The sequence below is a fragment of the Pseudophryne corroboree genome, chromosome 3 (genome assembly GCF_028390025.1).
Source record: "Pseudophryne corroboree isolate aPseCor3 chromosome 3, aPseCor3.hap2, whole genome shotgun sequence".
NCBI classification, from domain to species: domain Eukaryota; kingdom Metazoa; phylum Chordata; class Amphibia; order Anura; family Myobatrachidae; genus Pseudophryne; species Pseudophryne corroboree.
The window spans coordinates 128,892,580-128,905,876 of NC_086446.1; the positions used below are offsets into that span (position 1 = coordinate 128,892,580).

A 13,297-nucleotide genomic window follows, 5' to 3' on the forward strand; every position below is an offset into this window, starting at 1 on the left:
TGTAATTATCATAGGCTATTGAGCCTATATATATATATATATATATATATATATATATATATATATATTTATTCATAGAGTATGTGTTGTACCCATACTGTGATTATACTGTATAAGAGGCTATATTAACACTGAACAATTGTAACTTGTTCAGGTGATTTTAACAGTCAGCATGGCAAAGGGGCCATTTTAACATGCTTCCTGTTGTTTTTCCAGTTTGTAATTCTGGAACATTCCTGCCCTACATCTCTAAGCCACCAGAGGCGCAGGGGTGTTAGTGGGAATTTGGTTCGGGTTTCACATGCCCATGTGAATTGCTTTTCACATAAAGAATACTCTGGTTTCTCTTCAGATCGAATAAAGCTTTCGCTTTTTACTACAGATTTCCGTTGAGAGAAACAACCATGAGTTTCATATAAATATGCTTTTCAGCAATAAAATATATATATGATAATAACTTCAATAAGTCGTGCAAGTGTCTGTCCGTTGACTATTGTGGTGTCTGTCTGCATAGCGAGTAAGGCTCTAGCGCAGACTAAAAATTGCATTGGCAATTCAAATTAAAAGAGCGGTAACGGAGTCTCGGAAGTTACTCCACCAGCACTAACGAAGGACAGTCTTTCCAAAGGGCCAATTTCCCTTTGGGTACCAGGGTGTTTATTTAACTGGTCTTATAATTTAATGCACGATTCTATGTCAAATCTCACACCGATAACTACGAGTGAGAAGGGTACATTAGTCCAGCACTCAGATAGTGCGGCCCAGTGAGTCAATGTCTACGTTTTTACAGAGACTGAGTAGACTCTAACCACTATTTAATCGTTTCCAAAATGACGCGATCCGCCATTGGTAAATGCGTCTGTGTCAAACATTATAAAGACCCAAGATACATTTGGGTCACTAGACTATGTATGGAAACAATAAACTGTTAAAAGAAGCTGCAGAGTATATCTGTAAAGCTTCTGCTAACGCCGGTTACTTCGATTCTCACTTTTCATCGTCGCTAGTTTAAGCGCGACAAGGCCAGAGCTTGTTTGGTCCTAAATTTGATATTCAGCCATTACCGCATCCAGTATCAAAATGGAAATACTGGTGCCGGCGTTTAATCCCTTTAGACTTCAGTTTTTTCAAGGCGGTGGTACAAAACAGTCACGCCTTGTAACGACAAGACGCTACAGTCAGCAAGCCAGTGGCTTGATGACCTCTTAGGCCATCTCCATTTTCCAATGTGGAAGCGCGTCTTTACACGTTACATTTGCGGGGTTTCCAGACATCAACTCATGGATGTCTCAGTTATTTACAGATTAAAGGTTAAGACTGCCTCTGTCGAACGGTTTGGCAGGTTGCCATTTAGTCTCTGCTAGTTTTCAGCTGTCTTTATAACCAGGCAGTAGTACACCAACAGAGTCCTTATTCCCCTCTGTTTGGGGTAACAAAACCAGACAGCTCCGTCGCAGTCTCAATCAGCAAGTCACTTAATGCAGTTTGAAAATGGATTTTCTGCGGTTAGTATTTGCATATTGGAGCCACAAAATTGCATAATTTCACTTGATCTTCACAATGCGTATTTACCCATTCCGGTTTGGTCATCACAGGTTCTAGCGTTTGCAAAACGCCACAACCATTAACCATTTCAGGTCTACCATTTGGCTTCTTGTCAACGCCTCGGGTATTTACCAAAGTGATGTTGGTGATGATGGCTCATCTCAGAGACCTGCCAGTGACAATCGTTCCATACTTAGACGATCTGCTCATAAGAACTCTGTCTCAACAAAGTTCCTTTAACTTGCGCTACTAATGTATACTGCGGTGGCAGATCAAGTTCAAAAATAATCGCATCTAATTCCGTCTAAACGACGTCAATTCCTAGGTAAGATTATAAATACGGTAAATCGAAGACATTTACCTACTACACCAGCAAGAACAAATGTACATCTAGTAATTAGTACAAAACACGCACACTAGCGGTACATTGCTGTATTCGCCTGTTAAGAATAATGATGTGTTTCAAAGCGATTTAGTTCGCCGGCCTTCACTCGCGTTTCCCACAGAGGGGCGAGGGTGTATATAATCTAGACGAGAGTCTCAGAGGTTCAGGAGTTGTAGTTAAAAAAGATCAGCGACAGAGGTTCTGAAATCACGACAGATTGCTGTCGATAAATGTCCTGGAACTCCGTGCATTTTACAATGCACTACATGCTTCGCTTTCAGTCTGACCAACAGTCAGACAACGCAACGGGAGTTGCATACACAACAACCAGGGAGAACCAAGAAGCCGCATGGCAATGCGGCAGGTAACTCGAATCCTCAATTGCCCAGAACACCATTATGTGATAATGTCAACGGGGTTCATTCCGTGAGTGGACATCTGTTAGACAGATGATCTCACCCGTCAGGATTTAGATCCTGAAAACTGGACATTAAATCCAGAGGTGTTTCATATGTGAGTCCACAGAAGGGGGTTACCCTCAGGTATACATGATGGCATCTCGCCACAATTACAAAAGCACAGTATGTGTACAAAACAACAGACCACAAGGGCAGTGGCGGTGGAGTCTCTCACATTCGTGTGGTCATTCAGCATCGTGTATCTGGCTCCACCATTTTCCGCTGCTCTCTCCGTTGCCAAAACGGATCATAAGACAGTTCGTCACAGTCATACTAGTGATATCTCATGGGTTTCGGAGAGCTTGCTTCTCGAATCTCCAAGGAATACTTGCACACGATCTTGGCCCGCTCATAATACGTCCAGCCTGTTACAACAGGGAACGTTCTTTTACCCATAGTTACCTATGTACCTATTACCTATGTACCGCAGCTGCGGTTGACGGGGTGAGGGTTCAGACCGCCCTCTTAAGAAAAGAAATAGGGCATTACAGTATTATACCAACCATGTTACGAGCTAGTAAGCCGCTTAAGGCAGCTCATTATTACAAAATTTGGTGTGCTTACATAGGTGGTAAAGCTCGGAAGTTTCCGACATCATCCTTCAAGTTACCCGTATTCTGTTAAACGGGGTGGGATGGAAAACTGCGTTTATCTGCACTGAGGGTGCAGGTATCTGTGTGGTCAACTTATTTTCAAAGACGTTTGACTCTATTGCGTCTGTACACACCTTTCTACAAGGTGTCATCAAAGTGCAGCCTCCATTTATCCCACCTACAGCGCCAGGTGACTTGAGGTTGGGTTCAGATTTCTTACAGTTTTCATATTTTGAACCCTTACAATAAATGGGGATTAAGTTTCTCACTTGGGAAAACATTTTTCTTCTAGCCTTAGCTTCGGCAAGGGTTTTGTTTTCATATTTGGGTGCCTTGTATTCCAAGCCACCATATTTGAGTTTTCTCATGACAAAGCAGATCTTCGGACGAATTCCGCTTTCTTATTCTTCACATCAATAAACCAATAGTGGTTCCTGTGTTGACAGCACATTCTAGAATTCTGAATGTGGTACACGCATTACGCGTTTATATATGTTCCGAACGTCTACAGTACGTGATACGGATACGTTGTTTGTTCTCTATAATGCTGCCAACTGGGGTTAGCCAGTTTCTCAGCAGACATTATCCAGTGGGATAATAATGACTACAAGTCAGGCTTACTTTAAGGCTAAGTTACAATCGCCTACGTCAGTAATAGCTCATCCCACAGGTTCTGTGGGAATGTCAGACCCAGCGGGTCGTGGAGCGTCTACGACGCGGCTACATAGCCTTCAGTGCACCACGTTTGTGCACGTTTACACGTTATGAATGGTTGCGGCATCAGCATCTAGCTTTGGCTGCCTACTGTTACAAGTGTCAAACAGCTCTCCCGCCCACGAGGGAAGCTTTGGTACGTCCCAAGAGTACTCCAGTGACCCCTAGTGGATGAAAAAGAAAATAGGATTTTGGTACTTACCAGGTAAATCCTTTTCTTTGAATCCATAGGGGGCACTGGACGCCCACCCAGAGCAGTTTTACCTGGGTTGTTTTAAGCTCAGAGGAGCTTAGGGTAACACGTTTTACCTGGTTTGTATTAAGCTCAAAGGAGCTTATGGTAACACATTTTAACCGATTGGTTCAAACTATAAAGGTCTATCGGTTATGCTGTCAACTGTTTAGTTGACACTAACGTTATGGGTCAACTTTGTTGTTGTCCGTTATGTTATAGGAATTCTACATTGTCAACCTCTCTATAGTAGTTCGCTCAGTAAGAACACTGGGTTCGTACACTGAGGTACTCTAGGGATATGGAGGGGTGGAGAGTTCTAAATTTAAATATTCAGTGCCTTTGTTCTGCTACGCCGCCCATATCCCAAGTGTACTCCAGTGCCCCCTATGGATTCAAAGAAAAGGATTTACCTGGTAAGTACCAAAATCCTATTTTTACTGTATACCTGTTTGTCTGTGTGCATGATGCGTAAAGCTAATGCAAAATCAAAGAAGCAGCTTGTCTGCGATACCTGTGAGAGTGTTACAGGATGAAACTTCCACTTGGACAGTGTGTCTTGCAAATACAGGTCCAAATACGGACATCTATCCTGATCCTCCTTGGGCAAAGATGGCAGGTGTGAGGACTGAGTTAAAGTCAGAGTTGGCCACTGTGCGAAAAGATCGTGAGGTGGCTAAGTCTGATTCTACGTTAATACCATCTGAGCTGCCAGAGTGGGCTCAGGATATGTCAAGAACTTAATAGGAACAAGAAGAGAAAAAGAACTGTATTGTCGATGCACAAAAAGAAGGGAGACCTAATTATCGCAACCTTCTGAGAAAAATAATTTCTAAAATTTAACTTTTATTGATGTCTAATAAAATAGTGTGACAATAACTCACACACAAACCACGAGTACAGACGAAACATAGAGGTTAAAATCAAAACATACACAACATATACCACAAGTGCAGTGAAATAAAGGTGATTAAAGTTTAAAATGTGTGTCCGCGTGTCTATTCTTATGTCCGTTTATATACTTATGCTCACAATCCTGTGAGTTCTGATGATGGTTGTCAGCAGTTGGTCTCTATACATTCACATGACCATATATCATTGTCTCCAGTATCTGGAATAACCTATTCCTATATTTATTCTTATTGCTGACAATGTGATCCCAATAGTATCTGCTGTATTCACACTGTGGCTTCCTTGTGTTATAGGCAAAGGTCTGTCTATTTTCACTCCTAGTAAAGTATTTTGATCACACTTAAATATGTGCCATTTAATATATACTATTCATGTCTAGTTACGCAGCCTCATTAAGGTAGAGTACCATTCAATGTATACATATCAATTATTCAGTACCATATACCTCTCTCATGAGCCTTCTAGAGGGCATCTATTGAAAACATGAATTTAATTTAATGGTCTAGGGTAGGGGTGGGCAAAATACGGCCCGCGGGCCGGATGCGGCCCGCAAACCGATCCTGACCGGCCCACTGCTTCCCACCAGCATGCAATGACAAGCGGCCCGACTGACTGAGCTGCTTGTCATTGCTCAGCAGTACTCCAAGCTGCCGCCGCCTGTCTCCCCTGCTGCTGCACGGCGCCTGACACACTCATCCTCCTCCTCCCGCCTCCAGAGTCCCCATTGACAAAGGCAGCGATCAGACAAAAAGGGGGCGGAGCTATGCAGAGACGAGAGGGCGGGGCTACACGGGACTTTAGGGGGTGGAGCTACATGGGACATAAGTCACTGCTACAGATCCATCCTTCCTGCCACTGCCAACCAGACACAGATCAGTAAGTTAATGGAAAAAGTGAGGGAAAGAAAGTGTATTTTTGTGTGTGTGTGTGTGTGTGTGTATATATATGAGAGAGTGTGTGTGTATATGAGTGTGTGTGTGTATATGTTTGTGTGTGCGTCAGTAGCGTCAGACTGTATTTAGGTTAGGGGGGAGATCTTTAACGCTTGCTGTACCACCCCCCAACTCCCCCCCCTCCCCTCCCCTGGATTCTTTCACCATGTCACCCCCCATGTTCTGTCACTAAATCACCCCACCCCCCGTGTTGTTACCGTGTCCTGTCACCCCCGTGTTCTGTCACCGTGACACCCCCCCACGTTCTGTTACTGTGTCACCCCCATGTTCTGCCACTGAGTCAGCCCCCCCATGTTCTGTCATGGTGTCATCCCCCCCCCGTGTTCTGTCACTGTGTCACCCCCGTGTTCTGTCACTAAGTCACCCCACCGTGTTGTTACCATGCCACCTCCTGTGTTCTGTCACTGTGTCAACCCCCCCCCCCCCGTGTTCTGTCACTGAACCCCCCCCCCCGTGTTCTGTCACTGTCACCCCCCCCCCGTGTTCTGTCACTGTCACCCTCCCCCCGTGTTCTGTCACTGTCACCCCCCCGTGTTCTGTCACTGTCACCCCCCCGTGTTCTGTCACTGTGTCACCCCCCCGTGTTTTGTCACCGTGTCACCCCCCCGTGTTCTGTCACCGTGTCACCCCCTGTGTTCTGTCACTAAGTCACCCCGCCGTGTTGTTACCGTGTCCCTTACCGTGTTCTGTCACTGTGTCACTCCCCGTGTTCTGTCACTGTCACCCCCCCGCGTTCTGTCACTGTGTCACCCCCCCGCGTTCTGTCACTGTGTCACCCCCCCGCGTTCTGTCACTGTGTCACCCCCCCCCGCGCGTTCTGTCACCGTGTCACCCCCCCCTCCGTGTTCTGTCACCGTGTCATACCCTGTGTTCCATCACCGTGTTCTGTCACTGTGTCACACCTTTCCCCAGGGGCCATAAGACACTGGATAATTTGCTTGCTGTGCAATGATTATCCCAAATGAAATGTTAATGTGTAAAAGGGGACTCTACCTGCCATAATGTGAAAAAGGGGGCTCTACCTTCCGTAATGTGTAAAAGGGGGCTCTACCTGCTGTAATGTGTAAAAGAGAGCTCTACCTGGCGTAATGTGTGACAGGGGCTCTACCTGGAGTAATGTGTGTAAGTGGCGCTACTGTGTGGCGTAATTTGAATAATGGAGACTATTGTGCGGCCTAAAATGAATCTGTATTATTTTTTAGCCACACCCCTTCCCCATGAAGCCACGTCCCTATATTTTTGGCACATAGGGGAGCTGCTATTTTGTGTGCGGCCCTCGAAAACTGACAGGAAAGTGTCAAGTGGCCCCTCAGCTGAAATAATTGCCCACCCCTGGTCTAGGGAGTGGTGCATACAGTATATTATTGAATGCTTATATGCAGATTGTTGTTAAAGACAGTGCTAGTGGGCTATAGTCCACCAATATTTGAATATAATGATGTTTGACGTATTTTTAGTGCCAAAGAGACTACCTTTTGTTATGTATAGTAGTTGTATCAAAAGTCATGCCATTTACCTATAATAAAGGTGAGTATTATTCTTACGCTTCAATGTAATGTGAAAGATATATAGCAATATAAGGTGTTATAGTATCCCTCTCACAGAAGGTACTTCATATCTTACCAGACTCAATCTGTCTTTATTGGAAAGGGATAATGTATTCTTTATCACCTTACAAATAACCAGCTCGTTGTTAACAGTGAATTATCCAGAGATGGCTTATATTCTCGTCTCTAAAAAAAATTAGATATACTTATTTATTAATGCTGGTTGCAGGTGGTCTGAGGTGTTAAATCATAATTATCTTCAAATGCTTTTTTGAGTTACATATAACCATACAGTCACAGGTTATAAATGCAACATTGCTGGCTTTGTTGCTGCTTCTAAAAATATAGATGCATTCGTGTGTCTACTGCACAGCTTAATACTGTAACATTTAGCCTGTTAGGGTTTGTTAAATTGTATCATATATGTCTCCTTATGACTAACAGGTGGCCTGAGGTGTTGACTCTAAAACATTGTTACTTTGTTGTCTGTAAAAGCCACAGCACTTTCAGTTACTGCTCTATCACTGGCATAAATAGACTGTCTGTATCCACTTAAATTAGCACACTGACTCTTACTCATTAACAAGATAGATCTCTGTCAATAGTTAATACGTCTGCCTATTATTCAGTGCTGCAAGTATCTTTGGGATCTACTAATCACATATTCACATAATCAGAACTAGTAATACATTAATTTTTTATATATGAGCGCGGACATAGATTGACAAGCGGACACACGCTGCCCACACGCGTGTTCCGCTGTTACTCTGACAGCTTCGTCAGAGTAACGGCGGAACACGCGTGTGGGCAGCGTGTGTCCGCTTGTCAATCTATGTCCGCGCTCATATATAAAAAATTTATGTATTACTAGTTCTGATTATGTGAATATGTGATTAGTAGATCCCAAAGATACTTGCAGCACTGAATAATAGGCAGACGTATTAACTATTGACAGAGATCTATCTTGTTAATGAGTAAGAGTCAGTGTGCTAATTTAAGTGGATACAGACAGTCTATTTATGCCAGTGATAGAGCAGTAACTGAAAGTGCTGTGGCTTTTACAGACAACAAAGTAACAATGTTTTAGAGTCAACACCTCAAGCCACCTGTTAGTCATAAGGAGACATATATGATACAATTTAACAAACCCTAACAGGCTAAATGTTACAGTATTAAGCTGTGCAGTAGACACACGAATGCATCTATATTTTTAGAAGCAGCAACAAAGCCAGCAATGTTGCATTTATAACCTGTGACTGTATGGTTATATGTAACTCAAAAAAGCATTTGAAGATAATTATGATTTAACACCTCAGACCACCTGCAACCAGCATTAATAAATAAGTATATCTAATTTTTTTTAGAGACGAGAATATAAGCCATCTCTGGATAATTCACTGTTAACAACGAGCTGGTTATTTGTAAGGTGATAAAGAATACATTATCCCTTTCCAATAAAGACAGATTGAGTCTGGTAAGATATGAAGTACCTTCTGTGAGAGGGATACTATAACACCTTATATTGCTATATATCTTTCACATTACATTGAAGCGTAAGAATAATACTCACCTTTATTATAGGTAAATGGCATGACTTTTGATACAACTACTATACATAACAAAAGGTAGTCTCTTTGGCACTAAAAATACGTCAAACATCATTATATTCAAATATTGGTGGACTATAGCCCACTAGCACTGTCTTTAACAACAATCTGCATATAAGCATTCAATAATATACTGTATGCACCACTCCCTAGACCATTAAATTAAATTCATGTTTTCAATAGATGCCCTCTAGAAGGCTCATGAGAGAGGTATATGGTACTGAATAATTGATATGTATACATTGAATGGTACTCTACCTTAATGAGGCTGCGTAACTGGACATGAATAGTATATATTAAATGGCACATATTTAAGTGTGATCAAAATACTTTACTAGGAGTGAAAATAGACAGACCTTTGCCTATAACACAAGGAAGCCACAGTGTGAATACAGCAGATACTATTGGGATCACATTGTCAGCAATAAGAATAAATATAGGAATAGGTTATTCCAGATACTGGAGACAATGATATATGGTCATGTGAATGTATAGAGACCAACTGCTGACAACCATCATCAGAACTCACAGGATTGTGAGCATAAGTATATAAACGGACATAAGAATAGACACGCGGACACACATTTTAAACTTTAATCACCTTTATTTCACTGCACTTGTGGTATATGTTGTGTATGTTTTGATTTTAACCTCTATGTTTCGTCTGTACTCGTGGTTTGTGTGTGAGTTATTGTCACACTATTTTATTAGACATCAATAAAAGTTAAATTTTAGAAATTATTTTTCTCAGAAGGTTGCGATAATTAGGTCTCCATTCTTTTTGTGCATCGACAATACAGTTCTTTTTCTCTTCTTGTTCCTATTGATTAACCCTAGCTGTAGTCGATAGCACCCCCAGCAGAAATGGTAAATACCTTAATGCAACAGGGGTCAGCTTTCAGAGCTTTAGAAAGCTCCTAGTTTGATATAACAGAATTGTGTGCCCTTATATTAAGGCTGAATCGAACAAACGGAATTCTCCCATAGGGAACTTTTGAGATGGGGGCATGGTGTTTGAGGGGCTACACCTCAAAAGTGATTGGACGTATTGAGACAAAATTTGGCATGGGCGCGTAGAATCGTCACCCGGTGCTGCATGCCAAATTTCAGGGCAAAATAATAAAAAATGAGGAGTTGGGAGTAACCTAAAGTTCCAACTGTCAGTTTTTTTCTGTGACTTCCTTTGTGGCTTTTTGACATCGTTTTCCTATAGAGTGAATTAGAAATTTTTTGGGAAGGCATAACTCAGGATAGGGGACGAATTAAGACTTGGGGTTTGTTTTATTAGATAGATCTTGTCCCAGTGTAGTGCCTTTTGGGGTTGTGGTTTCTCAGAAAGTTACAGATTTTTTTTAATTAAGTAAATATGCCCCATTATAAAGATAGGGCTTTTCAATTTGTTGCGGCTGCGCAGTGGCCGCCAGCAGGGGGTTTACAGAGAGTAGCTTCACTAAGTTGGGTGTAGGAAGATGGATGACGCTGTACATCTGTCTCTGTCATTGGTGGCATAATGTTGTAAGGCTCTAGTAGCCTCGCGCGCTATGCAATGGCAGTTGGGCACGAGGAGAGAGCGGGAAGCAGTCTCGTGCATGAAGAGGAGAGCTGCAGGCGGCGGGAGGACGAGAAGGAGCTGCAGGCGGTGGGAGGACAGCCCTGGGTGTGAGCCGTGAGCACAGTGGGTCTCAAGGAGAGTGTACAGCGACTTGAGGAGACCTAAGGAAACCCCTCCCCTAACCCGAAGTGGGAGCGTCTACGAGCCGCGACTACGGAGGAAGCCGGGTCCCCTTACTGGAGCGTCAGTGGGAGGAGATCGCCGGAGCCGCGACAACGAAGGAAGCCGGGTACGCTTACTGGAGCGTCAGCGGGAGGAGATCGCCGGAGCCGCGACAACGGAGGAAGCCGGGTCCTCTTACCTGAGCTTCAGCGGTAGCAGTGAGTATATGACTTCCGCCATATCTTCTCCCCCCATCCCATCTAACCTTCCCACCGTAGCATAGTAGAAGGAACCCTCCACACCCCCAATCAACGGGTGTCGCTCAGATCCCAGCAATACTTCCAAGGGGGATTGAATGGACACCGGGGAGAGCCAGAGGGGGTCCACTGGGGGGAGGGGGGGATTTGGGGGGAGAAAAAGCCATATAGTGCTGACTAGCTGAGCTGGAGGGAAGTGGGATAAATGTACATTTATTACCAAAGAAGCTCCTCACAGGTCAGTGCATACTTCATAACTGCTGGGGTCAATCTACTGTGTGTCCGGCCACCCCCCTCCCCCTGCCGTGTGTCCAGCCACCCCCCCTCCCCTGCTGTGTGTCCGGCCTACCCCCTCCTCCCCTGCTGTGTGTCCAGCCCCCCCCCTCCCTGCTGTGTGTCCAGCCCCCCCCCTCCCTGCTGTGTGTCCAGCCCCCCCCTCCCTGCTGTGTGTCCGGTCCCCCCCCCTCCCTGCTGTGTGTCCGGTCCCCCCCCTCCCTGCTGTGTGTCCGGTCACCCCCCCCTCCCTGCTGTGTGTCCGGTCACCCCCCCCCCTCCCTGCTGTGTGTCCGGTCACCCCCCCCCCTCCCTGCTGTGTGTCCGGTCACCCCCCCCCCCCCTGCTGTGTGTCCGGTCACCCCCCCCCTCCCTGCTGTGTGTCCGGTCACCCCCCCCCCCCCTGCTGTGTGTCCGGTCACCCCCCCCCCCCCTGCTGTGTGTCCGGTCACCCCCCCCCTCCCTGCTGTGTGTCCGGTCACCCCCCCCCCTCCCTGCTGTGTGTCCGGTCACCCCCCTCCCTGCTGTGTGTCCGGTCACCCCCCCCCCCTGCTGTGTGTCCGGTCACCCCCCCCCCTCCCTGCTGTGTGTCCGGTCACCCCCCCCTCCCTGCTGTGTGTTCGCCCACCCCCACTCCTCCCGCTGTGTCCGGCCACCCTCCCCTGCTGTGTGTCCGGCCACTCCCCCCTCCCCTGCTGTGTGTCCGGCCACTCCCCCCTCCCCTGCTGTGTGTCTGGCCACTCCCCCCCTCCCCTGCTGTGTGTCCGGCCACCCTCCCTCCTCCCTGCTGTGTGTCCGGCTACCCCCTTCCCTCCCTGCCGTGTGTCCGGTCACCCTCCCCTCCCTGCTGTGTGTCCAGCCACCCCCCCTCTTCCTCCTCCTCCCTGCTGTGTGTCCGGCCACCCCCCCCCCTTCTCCTCCTCCCTGCTGTGTGTCCGGCCACCCCCCCCCCTTCTCCTCCTCCCTGCTGTGTGTCCGGCCGCCCCCCCCCCCCCTTCCCTCCCTGCTGTGTGTCCGGCCACCCCCCTCTGCTGTGTATCCGGCCACCCCCCCCCCCCTCCCTGCTGTGTGTCCGGCCACCCCCCCCCTCCCTGCTGTGTGTCCGGCCACCCCCCCCTCCCTGCTGTGTGTCCGGCCACCCCCACCTCCCTCCCTGCTGTGTGTCCGGCCACCCCCACCTCCCTCCCTGCTGTGTGTCCGGCCACCCCCCCCTCCCTCTCCCTGCTGTGTGTCCGGCCACCCCCCCTCCCTCCCTGCTGTGTGTCCGGCCACCCCCCCCCTCCCTGCTGTGTGTCCGGCCACCACCCCCCCCCTCCCTGCTGTGTGTCCGGCCACCCCCCCCCTCCCTGCTGTGTGTCCGGTCACCCCCCCCCTTCCTACTGTGTATCCGGTCACCCTCCCCTGCTGTGTATTCGCCCACCCCCACTCCTCCCGCTGTGTCCGGCCACCCTCCCCTCCCCTGCTGTGTGTCCGGCCACCCTCCCTCCTCCCTGCTGTGTGTCCGGCCACCCCCTACCCCCTTCCCTCCCTGCCGTGTGTCCGGTCACCCTCCCCTCCCTGCCGTGTGTCCGGTCACCCTCCCCTCCCTGCCGTGTGTCCGGTCACCCTCCCCTCCCTGCCGTGTGTCCGGTCACCCCGCCCTCCCTGCCGTGTGTCCAGCCACCCCCCCTCCCTGCTGTGTGTCCAGCTAACCTTTCCTCCCCTGCTGTGTGTCTGGCCGCCACCCCCCCTCCTCTCGCTGTGTCCGGCCACCCCCTACCCCCTTCCCTCCCTGCTGTGTGTCCAGCCACCCCCCCCTCCTCCTCCTCCCTGCTGTGTGTCCGGCCGCCCCCCCCTTCCCTCCCTGCTGTGTGTCCGGCCACCCCCCCTGCTGTGTGTCCGGCCACCCCCCCTCCCTGCTGTGTTTCCGGCCACCCCCCCTCCCTGCTGTGTGTCCAGCCACCCCCCTTCCATGTGTCCAGCCTACCCCCTCCTCCCTGCTGTGTGTCCAGCCACCCCCCCTCCCTGCTGTGTCCACCCCCCCCTCCCTGCTGTGTGTCCGGTCACCCCCCCCCCTCCCTGCTGTGTGTCCAGCCCCCCCCCCTCCCTGCTGTGTGTCCGGTCACCA

General features: G+C 48.1%; 1 non-coding gene across 1 annotated transcript; it reads left to right on the plus strand.

Moving 5' to 3' along the window:
- The first annotated feature begins 332 nt into the window (after positions 1–332).
- Positions 333–453, plus strand: LOC134899921 (U5 spliceosomal RNA). The gene has a single exon (XR_010173464.1). It is a non-coding gene; the product is annotated as a U5 spliceosomal RNA (small nuclear RNA).
- The last annotated feature ends 12,844 nt before the right edge of the window (positions 454–13,297 follow it).